This window comes from Rousettus aegyptiacus, unplaced genomic scaffold (assembly GCF_014176215.1).
Source record: "Rousettus aegyptiacus isolate mRouAeg1 unplaced genomic scaffold, mRouAeg1.p scaffold_m13_p_4, whole genome shotgun sequence".
Taxonomy (NCBI): domain Eukaryota; kingdom Metazoa; phylum Chordata; class Mammalia; order Chiroptera; family Pteropodidae; genus Rousettus; species Rousettus aegyptiacus.
The window spans coordinates 14,939,514-14,955,659 of record NW_023416307.1 but is presented as its reverse complement, the minus strand read 5'-3'; positions in this window follow the sequence as shown (position 1 = coordinate 14,955,659).

Below are 16,146 nucleotides of genomic sequence, written 5' to 3'. Positions count from 1 at the left end.
TAAACCATAATCACTTATTATCTGAATTTCCATAATGCTTCCTAATTAGTTTCTGAATTTTAACATTTGTTCCTTCTGATCCATTTTCTATAGTGAAGCCATAGTAGAATTTCTGAAGTATAAAAATGTTAATGCTTTACTTAAAACCCTTCCAGTGTTATCATTTTTAGGAAAAAGCTTAAATGATTTGATAGCCTGTAGTGAATCTTGCTAGTGATTATATTCTTACTCTGCTTTTGCCTCCTTTCTTTAGCTATCTCCTTGTATTCCACACTCCACTCTCAAAGGAATATTAAATTCCTGTCACTTTCTCAAATACACCTTTTTAGCTTTGGTTTTGAGCATTTAATCCTGTCCTTAATTTATACAGATGCTCCTTGATTTACAATAGGGTTACTTCCCGATAAACCTATCGTTAAGTTGAAAATATCGTAAATCAAAAAGACATTTAATACACCTAACCTACTGACCATTAAGGCTCAGCCTAGCCTACCTTAAACATGCTCAGAACACTTACATTATCCTACAGTGGGCAAAATCATCTAACACAAAGCCTATTTTATAATAAAGCATTAAATATCTCATATAATTTATTGAATACTGTACCGAAAGTGAAAAAAGAATGATTAGGTGGCTATTCATCATTAATATACACAACTGAAAACACATTGGGTTTAAAGAATGCTTGAAGTATTGAACTAAAATGAAAAAAATGCAAACAGCACAGTACACTAGAGTATCAGTTGGTTAACCCTCATGATCACGTGACTGACTGGGGGCTGCAACTTGCTGTCACCACCCAGCATTATGAAGGAGTGTTGTACCACTATTGCTAGCCCATGAAAAGATCAAAATTCAAAACTTAAAGTATAGCATTTACTGAATGTGTGTTGCTTTCACACCATCACATAATTGAAAAATCATAAGTCAAACCATCATGAGTCAGGGACTGTGTATATAACCCATAATTTTGATTTCTTCTCATCCTAAGTGCAACTTCAATTGGGAGCCCAGCTCTTCCTAACATTTCTCCTATAAATTCCCATAGCACCTGCGCTTCTCTACCTTTGCACGTATTATATTAGATCACCCAATTACTTATATACCTTTTTGAAAGTTTTATAGCAGATTACCTCTTAGAATTAAAACTGAACTTTTTGTTTAAAAAAAGTCAATGCCTGAAGTAAGTCCAAGATAAATCCCATATGATTTCACTTGTATGTGGGATCTAAGGAACAAAATAAATGAACAAATTACACAAAAACAGACTCACAGATACATAGAACCAACTGGTGATTGCCAGAGGGGAGGAGGATAAGAGGGCTGGGTGAAAAAGGGTGAAGGGATGAATAAGTAGGAATTAGTAATTACAAACAGTCACAGAGATTTAGAGTATAGCATAGGGAAAACTTTTTTTTTTTTAATTGCCTGTGGCATTGCTGAAGTGAGTCTTCCACTGGGTAGAAAGGCACTGACTAATCTAGGGTACCTCTAGCTTTTAGAGTCTGTGATCATGTGTAAATGAGTCAGCCGCATGGATTTTTTAATCTCGTATTTGGGGATCTATGAAAAGAGAGCAATGCAAAGCTTCTATAGTCCTCTTTTATTCTCTTTATTGAGAGTAATAAAATGTATTATACCCTTTTACAGAATGGAAATTAGAAAACGTGTCCCAAAAAATTTTCAATGAAACACCAAAACACTAGTATAAAGAAATGCTACACTCAAACACATGCATACATACACACAGAGGAAAGCACTGGAGAGAATTGCTCAATTTCCCTTTCTTTACATACAGACTTTACAACCTAACTGATGTGGAGGTGTTTGAGGAAGCATATGGCAAAGTGGAAACACTTAGAATGTGAGTCCTTGTACCGCTAGGGGTAAAATTTTTCAAAAACCTAGATTTTTGGAGATATCTTCTTGCCTTAGGGATGCAGAGTAGTTAAAAAAAAAATTCGTCAAATGTATTTAATATTAATGAACATTAATAAGGTTGTGATTTTCTGGGATTCTCAATTTCTATGTGTAACAAATAGAATTAATTGGATTTTGATGAATTTGGTGTTAATTAATGCTGAAAGAGTAAGGAAGAGAGTGCCAGCTATCTCTATTTTGATGGGCGGGAGTGGAACAAGCTATATAATTTGTGGAAATAGAAATGGAGACCCTTTGTTAAAAATTATTAGTAATTTCAAGATATCAAGTATGATGCCCTTCTACATGCAGTCCTGGTTGAAAGTAATGCTAAGTGCAATGGAATGTACTAAATAATGATCTATGCTTTTACAAGAAAATGTTTTTAACACAGAAGCTATTTATATAAGAACTTAGTTGAATAATAATTTAATGTTATATTTTGATTTTTCATGAACTTTCTTTAATATCGAATTTTACAGTATCTTTCCTCTTTGGAAATGGAAAATTTTAAGACACTATTAGACATACTAGTAGATGATAACTTTATCCTCTGACTGAGGGCTTCTTGAAGACCAAAACAGTGAAGGAAAGGTAACTAACATTTATTAACCAATTAGTATGAGCTAAGTGCTACAGTTACACACTCATTAATTTCTAAAGTAAAATCTTTGTTATCATCTTAGATTCATGTGTAATTAATGAAATAATTAAATGAAGTAATTTGTCAAAGGATCGTAGTATTGGTAGGTAACAAATTAAGAATGAAATTCATATTTGTTTAATATAAGGAGAGAAAAGCTTTCTGATTCTTATTCTAATCATTATTCTAGCCATCTCTTCTACTATCCCTCAAGGGAAGAAAAGTTACTGAGACAATTAATTAGAGCCCAGGGCATTAACCACATATTAAAAAACTCAAACCCATACATTTTTTATTTCTCTCTTGTGGTATTCAGTTGTTATTATTTACTTTTAATTTATTTTTTAAATCTCTTTTTCATTCTCTCTCTCTCTCTGTGCCTATGAATTCAGACCTTATGATTTAGATTCACATTGGGGGATCCCACTTATGCTTTAAACCTAAACCTCACTTACCTGATGTTTTTATGAATGTATTGAGTTCTTTTAAAGTGATATTCGAGTTCTTTAAAACCAATTCTTGAACACAGAGTGTCCTCAGCTAGAATAATAGAGTGACTGGCAGGGTGTTATTTAAGACTTTTGAATCTTTAATCATTCAATCTCATCCTTAACTTCCAACATCTTAGAGGTACAGTAGCCATATAACTTCTGAAATTTACATGATTTATACTCACGATAAGATCTGAAATTTACTGGTGATGTCAGACAAGTTACTTAATGTCTCTATGTCTGTTATCACATCCATAAAGGAATTGACTCTTACATAGTACAGAAGCTAAGAAGTGCCACAAAGAAGCTAAGTGCCACAATCTGCAGTCTGCAAGCTGGAGAGACAGAAAAGCTGGTAGTCTAATTCAGTCTGAGGCCCAAGGCCTGAGAACTTGAAGAGGGATCAGGGAGGGGTGTGGGGTGGGGCACTGCTCTAAGTTCTAGAGTCTGAAGGCCTAAGAATCAGGGGGCCCAGTATCTGAGGGTAGGAAAAGAATGACATTCCAGCTCAAGTAGAAAGAGTTAATTTGCCTTTCCTTCACTTTTTATTCTACTCTGTCACTCAGTGGCTTTGCCAATGCTTGCCAACACTGAGGAAGGTGAATCTCGAATTTACTCAGTCTACTGAATCAAATGCTAATTTCTTCCAGTAACATCCTCACAGGCACACCCAGAAATATTTTACCAGTTATCTGGGCATCTCCTAGAGCACCCACATTAAATTAACCATCATACATTCAAACATATCTTTTTTGAAGGGAAAAAAATCTAATTAAATAGATATATTGGAAAAAACTAATTAGAAAAAAGTATTGGAAAATTATGTCACATAAAGTTATTAAAGTTAGCTTAAAGTTAACTGTATATCAGTCTGAACTGTCTGATTAGAGTAATCAATTACATTAGGAAAACTAGGCCTTTTCAACTAGAAGTGAATTCTGGAAGAATTTTATCAACTTGATATTTATAAAAGCTATTTTTGGTCATATATGACAAAATTTGGCAAATATTTTAGTTTCTGATATCTCTTTAAAAGCTAAAATTGTGACATTAACCATCATTCAATGAGTGTATGTCTACAGAGACTAACATAAAGAAGATATATAAACTACTTTCTAATAATCCAGCTTAGTCAAAGGTTAGAATGTCAAGAGCTTAGAGTTTCTTTAAGATCTGAAATATGTCAAGCAAGCATTAGAAAACACAGAAGCTCCCAGCTAAATCATGACTTCCCTAGAGCTTGATATGTCCATATTCGATCTTGGTAAGTAAAGGGTAACTCCTGTGTTTTATAGAATATATATCTAGGTAGTAGTATTGATATGCTGTTCTATAAATTTAGAACTTTGATCTGAATTTTCCTTCAGATAGATTAGTTCATTTTTACAAGGACATAGGATACTGGAGTGCATGTGGTTAGGCAGCATAGATTACTTTTCCCCTCAAAAAGGAGTTTTGATTTTAGTTAAGTACTTAGATATGCGCAATTTTAGATCCAAAGTTCAGCCCCATAAAATTTAGAACAGACCATCTGGAACTAAAAATATTTAAGAACAGGTGTTAAAAATTGGCCATTATATCCGTATAGGAGCAAGATGATTGTAGAAAATCTGCTTTCAAGTAGAAGTACGCCATGATGGATATTTCAGGAAAAATTATCTGCAAAATGTTGTCTTAAGTGTCAAAGTAAGTTTGTTGGTTAGGTGAGGTGATTTAAGAGCATCTATTTACCTTTTGGAAAATGTCAAATTAATTTTTCATTTTTGAATATTTGTTGGTTGATCTTTTTACAAGTGTTTAACAGGAGATTTTTCTTAAGATCTCATTTCTTTATAAAATAAAAATATCTTTATCAGAGAGTAATGCATATATATGTCTTCTCATTGTGATAGGTTTAGACATAATCTTTTTTAGCAATTGTTTACTTTATATAAATATTTTTCCTTTTTCAGGAAAAAAATATGATCCTTTTAGTGGGGAAATTTCTTTTTATCCTAATTTATGGAGGCTTTACTAGTTAGCAGAATTGTTTTATTTCACTCATAGTGTCATTGTTCGCATTACCTGGGAAAAGCCAGCCCATAGTAAATTTAGTTGCAGCTCATATCCAGTAAATGCAGAGGAAAGAAAAAGCAAACCTGGAGGTTCATTTGTTTGTTTAAAACTTGGACTACATTTGCCCAGAAACAGTGCTAAATTTTTTTGACCAAATTTAATTAATAGAATTAACTAAATTTTCTTTATTTGTAAATAACAATTGGAGTTTTGGTCCTTGAAATCAAACATTTCAGACTAATATCCAATTGATAAAAATATTGTATATCCACTATATGGAAAGAACCATGCTATAAGCTAGGTTTGGAGTTTACAAATAAAAAATAAAACTTAATTCTTATCCATGAAGAATTTGAAGTCAGACATAGAAAGGAGAACGCAAACCACCAAATTGAAAGTAAATATGAAAACATTTGCAATTCAGGCATACACAGATTTCATTGAAATTTTCTATAAAGATGGGTTTCCTGAGGCAATAATAATAATAATAATAATAATAATAATAATAAATAAAATTAAAAAGGAGTATACTTGTTTTGCTCCTTCATTTTCCAAATTCAATTTATTAACAGGTTTTGTCCATTTTGTGTCTTGAGTTCCTTGGACTTTTCTTTGTTTCAGTGTCTTACCTCTGTTAAGGGTGTGAGTATATAGTATTTAGGAATATGAGCTCAGAAGTCAGATCGCCAGAGCTCAAATCATACCTTTTTCACTTCACTTAGATATTTTGTTTGAGGAAAATCATTTAAATCACTGTATTTGGGTTTCCTCCTTAGTAAAATAAAGCTAAAAAGCAAACCTTCTCAAAAAGTATGTCTAAAGGAGATGCATCATTTAAGCATCCACCAAAATAACTGACATGGCAATTAGTGTTAATTATTTTGTATTATTCCTTCAGCTTTTAATTTGTTTCATACCTCAGATTCCACTCCTATTTTTCCTTCACCCACCAACTGGACTTGTTTTGATTAAATGTAAATGTGATTTTTCCATTTATCTATTTACAGCTCTTCAGGAACTCCCATTTGCTTTCAAGATGACATCCTAAGGTCTTTTGAGAACATGCTAGGCCTTTCATCCTGACAATTTTGTTTATGTATCTAGTTCCATACCTATCCACTAAGGCACTCATCTCCCAACCACTGCCCCTCTCTTTACCTTTCTAATCCACTCCTAGTACCCTGGATTTTGGGTAGAACAACTTCTTACATGTAATTCTTTACATTGGCAGTTCTCTGTTTCTCTCTTCTGCTCCTTGCCATGGCGGAATTCCCAACAGTCTCTCCATTCTCTCTCTCCACTCACTTCCTTTCCTTCATCGGAAAAACTTAGTGTTACCTCCTCTAATAAGCTGTCCCTCTGTACCCCTCCACTGTGCTGTTTTCTACTCTGTGTTCCTTTCCTGTGTGAAGCCTCGGCCACCCCAAATCGTAGCATTAAACCACAGTGAATCGGAATTTTCAGTTTTCTTGTCAATTCAGTGTGTATAAACCAGAGTCATTTCATGATTATATGTCAGGCTCTATAATACAGATAAATAGATAGATGATTGATAGATGATAGATAGATAGATAGATGATAGATAGATAGATAGATAGATAGATACATAGATACATAGATACATAGATACATAGATGATAGATAGATAGATAGATAGATAGATAGATAGATAGATAGATATAACACTTCAGGAGAACAGATCAGTCAGAAATTTAAGCCTATGAATATACATAAATTTTTTAAAAAGTGTTACATAGTCAGAAGCCACAGTATATAATAATACATTACTGTTTTGTTTTGTTTTGTTTTGTCTGAACTTCTTGCTTTATAAAATTAAGCCCTGCTATTGAAATTTGGCAATATATGTATTAAAATTATACAACTGCGTCAAGGGGTAACATGGCAGATTAGAAATATAAGTCTGTACTGTAAATGTGTACTGGGTTGGAGTTCTTGACATACAGTAGGCTGCCTGGGTAACCTTGAGCCACTTGGTTTATCTTATTACTGGTTTCCTTAATTGCACTTTGGAGAAGTAGCTTTTTAAACTGCCTTCTAGCTTGCCAAATCCTAAAATCACTGTTCATTACGGACTGAATTGTGTCTCCCTCAAAGTCATAAGTTGAAGTCCTAATCCCCAATACCTCAGAATGTGACTGTGTTTGGAGACAGGGTCCTTAAAGAGATGATTAAATTAGAAAGAGGGCTTTACTGCGGGCCCTAACTCAATCCGACTGGTGTCCTTTTAAGAAGAGAACATTTGGACATACAAAAAGAGATACCAGGCATGTGCATACACAGAGAAAAGATCATGTGAGTACACAGCAAGCCAAGGAAAGAAGTCTTAGAAGAAACCAAATATTCTGACCTTGATTTTGGATCTGTAGCCCTTTGGGCTGTGAGAAAAAATAAATTTCTATTGTTTAAGCCCCCCGATCTGTGGTATTTTGTTTTGACAGTGCTAGTTTACTAATAAACTGGATAAAGTAATCGGTATCAAGAGTCACAGTAGGCAAAGTAATAACCCCTTGCCCAAAGTCAATAGATGTCCATGACCTGTGAATATGTCCCCTTACTCAGCATAAGAGACTTTGTATGTATGGTTAAGGGGAGGGACCTTGAAATCCTGGTTGGTGCAATCTAATTACATGAGCCTTTACAAGTAGAGAACCTTTCCTGGCTTAGAGAGATAAGAGGAAAGGAGAAAAGTTTTGATGCATGAGGTGACTCAACCTATTGTTACTGGCTTTGAAGATAGAGGAAGGGAACCACGACCCAAGGAACAAAGGCAGCTTCTAGAAGCTGGGAACAGTCGTCAGCTGGCAGCCAGCACGGGGAGAGCTGATATCAGACCTGCACCTACAGGAAACTGGATTTTGTCAACAATCCAAATAAGGAGAAAATGAATTTTCCCCCCAACCTCCAGAAAGGAGCATAGCCATGGACACATCTTGATTTTAGTCCAGTGAGACCTATGTCTGATTTCTGACCTACAGAACTGTACAACAATAAATTTATGTTATCTTAAGCTACTGTTTATGGTAAATTTGTTACAGCAGCAATAGAAAATCAATAAAATGTTCTATTTATCAATTTTCAGAACAAGACTTGAGTGTGTTTATTACATGGGCTGTCCTGAAAGCTATGAGCTTCCTTTAGTTCCTTTAGTTTTCACTTTTTCAAATATGAACCTCAACTGGCGTAGTCTTTTACAGACTCCTCCATGCACTTGTCTCACAGCCTTTCATCCATGAATAGACTATAATTCACCATTATCTTGTTGACAAGGCTATGATTCGTTTCACACATCATTGTTCATTAAAATATGTACCTGTGCCTTCGTTTCATCCCACTTCAAAGTCCAACTGCTAACAATTTATGCTCAATTAATTTTAGTGGAGGAAGAAAAGCAGTTGAAAACTATACGTGTTTGTCACCTTTGTAATTCTTTTATGAAATTTACCAACTATAAACCAATTATAAGAAAAATGTTTTAAAACTCTAGTTTCTAAAATTTACTTGTAGCAGTATTTAGTCTTATGTGACTAAACAAAGATATTTAATTAACTTTAAAGATTAAAATTGTCTTTCAGATTACTTAAAAACTATAATTACTTCATCCTTTTCACTTTAGTATTTAATTTTAAATACAAAGTGCCTGTATTGCATGTTGACCTAATTTATCCCTACTTTCAATAATTTTCCAAATATATTTTTTATATTTAAGAGGAAATTTTTTTTCTGAAAGCCATATAAAAATATTGGTGTTATCTATAAAATCACTATTGTTTATCTACTCTTACCCAGGAATATTTGTCATAATTTTATTTAATAAAAGAAGAGATTATATGTAATTTTGATCACGGTTTACTGACACCGTTTCTATTTAAGTTAAGACAGAACAAGAGCAATATTGATCCATGCTTAGAGGTGGAACCGCTATGCACACAGCACAGGTTCCAGTGCTGTGAAATTTTGCACTTGAAATTCAACACTCGCTATCACTGTTTAACAGTGTCCTCCAGGGGCATTTTAACTACCTCGACAGCTGGTGGTGACAAATATTGCTAAAAATAAACCAAAAAGATTTCCTGGCTGCTGAGAGGTCAATTACATTGTCTAAACTAGAGAATTCAACAAAAAGAAATTATTCTAAATGTATACTTCATAACCATACTGTAATTACTTGAAAGTGAGAAAGAATCAGATGAGATCATAGGTACAAAAGATTTTAAATTTCATGGTTTTACAAAAAAAAAAAAAAGGCATGTATTAAGGTCATGCATTACATTTCAAGGAAATGCCTTTGGGAGAATAAAAATATAGGCAAAGGAGACCAGGGAGAAAGTATTCACTATAGTTTGAATAAAAGGTATGCTATCACAAGATATCAGCATATCAAAAAGAGTAGAAAGAATTTTCATTTAAAAGAAAAACACAAAGTTTAAAACCATACTTGAAATGAACAGCAGAAATTTGCAACTAAAAGGAAAAGTGTCTAAGAATGAACTATTAAATCCTAGCAGGTGTTCATCTGTCCTCAGGAAGTTTCAGCTTATGAAGTACACAAACGTTTTTGAAGAAGAAAAGAGTTTTATACTTAGAATTTTCCCCTGCTCCTAATCCCTTTAAATGTAAAGTATCAAATAAAAAATGCCATTTTACTTGTAGCCTACTATCTTGATTTTCCTGTGTTTTCTTTTTTTGGAGAGAAACACAGTATTTCTCTTTAGAGATCACAATAGGTTTGGGATATAAAATATTTCTGAAACATCTTTAAACGTAAAAGACATAATGTGTTTATGGACATGGACATGTTTATCCAATAATAAAATAGACATATACATTTATATATATGCATGAACATATATATGGGGAGTGTGTGTGTACATGTGTGTGTGTGCATGTGTGTGTGTTATGGTGCTAAACAGAACAAATCCTAGTAATTTCTGTTAAGTAATTACTGTTAATCACTCTGATCTGGGACATTTGGTGTAAAGCAGTTCGAACTAGGGCTTATTTTGACTATGGAGCATGCACTCAATTTCTTCCTCATATACTTTTCTACAAATAATCAGCCAAATGTCAAAAATTTTGACTGAATTGTTAACTCATTTCATAGAAGTATATAACTTCTTGTACCTTACTTTTTCATTTAAATCATCTTTTAATTTATAGACATATGTACTTTTCTTTAGACTCTGGATCTCTGTTGCTTGGAGTAGAATACCAATTGCACTACTTTCTTTGGCTAGTCCTCTGACAAGTCACTTAACCTCTCTTTGCCTTAGTTTCCTCATATGTATAAAGGGATCGTTTAGAGATTAAGTGAGTTGATATCTAAAGCATGGAGAGCAGGGAATTACATGAGAATTAGCACTTATTAGAACATAACTTGTTCCATCAGTCGACTACTATATGTGACTAATATTTGTTTGCTAATCTGCAAATGATAGGCTCATGAGTTGTTCTCAGTAGTAGTATATCAGATTCACAGAGACATGGTAATGGGCCCTACTTTGTAGATTAGGTACCATTAGCTTTTTCCAAAGTGTGTTCAGTGAGAAATATTCCAGGCAGTACAAAATGATCTCTAAAATGTTGGCCAAGATTGAAAGCAGGATGTATTTCCCTGGGCAGCAATTGGTATGAAAAATAATTGCATAACAAATATGTAATCCAAATTATTTTAGGCTTTATTTGATTGCAAAAAGATAATCGTGCTATCTCGAGTAAAGGGAAATAGAATTTATTCAAGGATGCATTTGGGACATTAATGAAGACAGACATACACAGGAAAATCAAGAAGAGAAATCATAGGAATGGAAATTTTCAAGGAGACTGAAATCGATATTCTGTGTCTAAAGTAGTTCCACAGATCTCGGGAAAAAACTCTTTGTGGAGATTCACAAAGATTCAAAATGCCATACTCAACCACTCTAGCTCTAGTCTATTTTATAATTGTTATTCCCTTACTACCCAGATATAAGAGTTGAAATACTCTGATTTAAATACTAACAACCACCTTTGAATAGATAGGCCAATTTAGAGAGTATTGTACTACCTGGACTGTCTTTCTGCAAGCTCTGATAAATGAGATCTTGTGGTAGGACTTGGTCACATAAGAATGAATCCTCCACAGGACTTTAGGCAAAGAAATTTCTTTTTTAAATAATTGTTCATGTCTTTAATCGATTTTATCTATTTCCTATGTATCGCTGTGTATACACGTTATACATATACTCCCATGTATATACATATATAATAACTATTTTAATATATAAATATGTAAACACTATAGTACACATTAGCAACACTATATATATGTATATATAAATTTAACTTTTGGATATTGAAGTATAATGTTAAATAACTCGTCAAAATAAAGAGGAAACAGTGTCTCCATTTTAATGTGAAAATCTTATTTGCAGCTTACCAAATTATAATTAAACATTACAAAATATTAAGTAGTATGACTGAACTGTTGAACAAATGATTTTGTCAAATATTATTTTTAATTTATGTAAATTCAAAGAACCAATGGCCTATAAATATCCTGAGAATTAATGGTATATTTTAGTATTAGCTTCAACAATGCAAATTTTCCTGCAGGAGTTTCTTCTCTTGACTCTAGCAAAAGGAGAGTGAGGTTATTATAATAGACTCTAGCTTCACACTGCCCCTGCTACTTCCAGTTAATTGCATATAACCCTGGGCACATTTTTTAATTTTTCTAATATTCAGTCTCTTCAATTGTAAAATGAGGAGAAGTACCTATGTATCCTACAGTTCTAGATGAAGTGAAAATGTGCAAATATGCATAAAGCATTTAGAACAGCGAGTGCCTGGCACATAAGCCAGCAGTAAATGACAGCTCCTACTAGATATTAACTATGTACTTGTGTTCTCATGAATGCTTACACGGCCTGTCTTCAACCTTGACATTTTCAGGAATAAGAGAAAGAACAAAGGTATACAGGTAATTAAATTGATCCCAAAAATTATCAGAGGAAAATCATAGAGCAAAAATATTGTAATTTAGGCAAACGTTTTCCAAGTATCAAATTTTTACATGGCATTTTTTTAAATTTTTGTCTATGGGTTACTTTACATTGTCAAATATTTGAGCAAAACCATGTAAATAAGAGGTTTTTATGAAGAAGAAAAGAGTGGTCCCCCAGCATTTTTATCAGTGGCCCATTATAGAAATATGCTGAATGATGCCCAGAGGGAGGCCTCATTCATTGCCTTTTGCCCTCCAGAAATGTTCCCATTCTTTTTAATCTTTTCTTTGTTTCTTTTTGTTGAAGTAAGCATGCTCTTCCTATCATTATGAGCCACATGTGGCAAATTGTGAAAGAGGGTAGTAAATATAATTAAAAGTAGAGGTAGGGACAAGTATCAGCAAAAGAGAAAGGATAGCATTAAAATGCAATGTGAATATCCACATGCTTGTCATTAAGTCTGCAAGGTTTTTGCCATTTGGTTCTGTAGATTAACTCATCCCCAAAAAAGAACTGATTTGCAATTACATCATATTTTTGGTTAGAGGCAAAAATGTAAAAAGGCTAGTTAATCACCAATTTGCATTATATTTTACTATGTTGGAAGTTATGCAATTAAAAAAAGATCACAAGTAAGTGGATACTGAGAAGAAATGTTATATAATGGTTATTACATAAAATACAGAAATGAAAGATCACATCTTTTTGTTTGGAATATTCACTTACACTTTAAAATTCTGTTAACATAATCTTACAAGAGTTTGACAAATAAACAGTAGTGAGGTTTAGTTTGATATTTGGTTTTTATTTCATAGTGACAACAAGGAACAGAATGTAATTATTTTTTATAGAGAAATTTGCCACAACAGGCTTCCCTATTATTTTGGTAGAATTTTCCTTACTCTCAGAAAATAACCCCAGGATTTCATTTTTCCACCAGATTCCTTACTGCTGTGTTAAGAATGATTAAAGAAAATTTATATCTGCCTTAAAGGAAACAAAAACAAAAAAATTTAACTCATCTTTTGTGGTATCTCATATTGGTTCCCTGTAAGGATGTCCAAGTATGCATTTATTGTTTGTGACTCTTATATTGGCATTTATAAATATTATATATATTCTGATACATTTCAGTCAAAATCCTATTCCAGGGTAGGGAAATTAGGAAGAGGGTAAATGGAAATTTATCATCATTTCTTTTCTTCACCAGCAGCTCAGGAAAACAGCTAAGAGTCTCCTTAAAGGGTAATCTCCACCCCGAAACTAGCTAATTGACTGTCGATCCATCCCTCTCTTTCCTTTCACTCATAGATGGCTTTAACTTGTGAAATTCTGCATATCGCTGAATGGAAAGAGGAGGGTAGGACTGGGGAAACCAGTAGCCTTAGAGTGCTTTTTAAAGTTTAATAATTTTAAATATATGGTGCAGCCAAAGCAGGGATCGACTCTTCCATATGTTGTTTTAAAGATAGGAGCTTACTCTATGACGTTAGATACAGATATTGTTGAGCTGAAAATTCAAAACTGGATTAACTTGACTAAGCACACTATTTAAACTTAGATAACATTATGGTTCTCTCATCAGTGTGTAGAATCTCTAAAATACATGCTCAACACCTTGAACTTTAACTATTGAGATAATTAAGAGTTCAGATGAGTGTTTTCAATGGAGGAAATCCTGTTTCCTATTAGAATGTAACTGTGTGTCTAAATAGATTATATAAGAAATCCGTAGTGAAAATGACTAAGTATAAAATATATGTTAAAGGAAAAGAAATTCCTGGATATTTGGGGAGCTCTAAATTCCATCATGTAAATCATTATTGCCAGCTAGTCAGTCAAGGAAAAGTCCTCACTGTGCTGCTTTAATCCTCTTCTTAGGAGCCAAAGATTCTGGACATATATGCAGCTTGTAATATAGTTTATCATCTGTTGCCCTGGCCTCTCCAGTGATATAGAGGCTTCCGTAATGGTTTTGAAAGCTGCAACTAATTAATGCAATTTTTTAGAAAAAAAATTATTTTGTAATTTTCTGCTGCTGTTAAAATAAGCATTCCTGAAGAATTTTTACATAATATTACGTTATGAGTTTCAAGTAGACAGTACATTGGTTAGGCATTTATATAGTTTGCGAAACGATCCCTCCGATTACTCTGTCTTCCTTCTGGCTCTACACACACCCATTACGTCACTGCTGACTGCGTTCCCTACACCATGCTCCCCATCCCATGACCATCTCTCAACTACTTATTTGCAAAAAAAAAAAAAAAAAAAAAAAAATCATTTTTGATCACAAATGGTAAGGAAATTTTATTGCTAGTTGACCTGAAGCACATGGTGGCAAACAAATTCATTGTTTTCTCATAAAATTTATCACTCAAAATGTAAATACACCTGTAAAAAGCAGACTTGTATTTGGCGTCCATATCCTGCTTACTGTTTGTTTGAAAAACTATTTCATGAGAAAAATACATGAATGAATGTAGTAAGGAAAGCAATATAATTCTATATTACTATAAATATTCAAAATATTATGGGAATTTGTTAGTATGGATTGTTTGGAGAGGTTCTGGGCAGAAATGACCTCAGGAATACCAATTACCCTGAGACAAAGTTGCTCACCAAATAGCAGGTATGACAGAAATGATGCTTTCTGGGTAGTGTGGGTTTTGAGCGGAAAAGGTAGATTTTTGTTTCCTACTTAAGAAATGTTGAAAATACTCGTCAACAGTACTGTGGATATTTGTACGAAACTAAATGTAATAAGAATATGTGTCCAGGCAAAGGCATAAGCAGCGAAGTGATAGGGAGGAGAGAGATCTAAAAGTTTAGCAGAATATGACCCGACTAGAGAGGCTGAATTTTGTTTTACAAGATCTAGGTTCCTTTTGTAGATAGGCATGATTTTTTATAAAGTTTTTATTTTTGCTTAACACAAGAGGAATACTATGAAACTTCAAAAAAAAAAAAAAAAAAAGACAGTAGGGTCTCAGGACAGGATTGAGAGCAGGGGGTGAGAGTTAGAAAGCCTTATTGGGGAGTTGGCATTTTAAGCATGTATTTAGGAATATGTCCTAATCAGAACTGTTATAATAAAGTGCCATAAACTAGGAGGCTTATAAACAATGGAAATTCATTTCTCACAGTTCCAGAGGCTCCATAGATCAGGATGCCAACACGATCAGTTTCTGATGAGGGCGCTCTTCCGAGTTGCACACAAATATCTTTTCACTGTATCCTTAAAGGTAACACCAGTGGGAGAGAGAGCTCTCTGGGGTTTCTTTAGTAAAGGCATTAATCCCATCAATATGGACTCCACTCTCATGGCCTTAACATCTCCCAGAGGACCCTCCTCCTAATACCATCACCTTGGGTAAGAGATGAGAGGAGGTATCTGAAAAATGCAAAGGAAAGGGCTTGCAGAAATGACTGACTCAGCTGGTTAAAGTCCATTCCTGACTGTCCTCTCCCCTCCTCCAGGACTCTCCAGCTAAGATGTTTTCCCATAGCTACCTCCCCCACCTCAAGGCCTCTCTAGCTCACATCTGTTGATTCATTGTTATCCAACTAATGTTCTTCCTTATCTCTGTAGCTGTGTAGGAATAACAAGACTATAAAACTGCCTGTTATACTACGATTGGGGCTCAGCCTTTGAATAGGAATCCACTGAGCAGGTGCCAGCATTAATAAGCGCTGCTTTCTGCTTATAGCCACAGAGTCCTGTCTCTCCATTCAAGAATCCTATAACAGTGCTGATAACACCAAGGTGGCAGGTTCTACAAGGCAAACGACCTATAAATAGATAAGACCATTAGTCTGGAAATTTCTCTTTCTTGCAGCCCCCCACCCAAAGCTCCCCTTCCCCATCCTGAGTCACGAAGTGCACGTAGTAGAACTTCAGACAAAGGAATCACACACCCGTTGCATGGACACTGCAGAGGTATGTAAACTGTAGTCAATCTAACCAAAGTGAGCTTGTGCTTGGAGTTGTTAACCCCATGCACTCCGCCGGCATTAAATTCTCCTTCCTCTA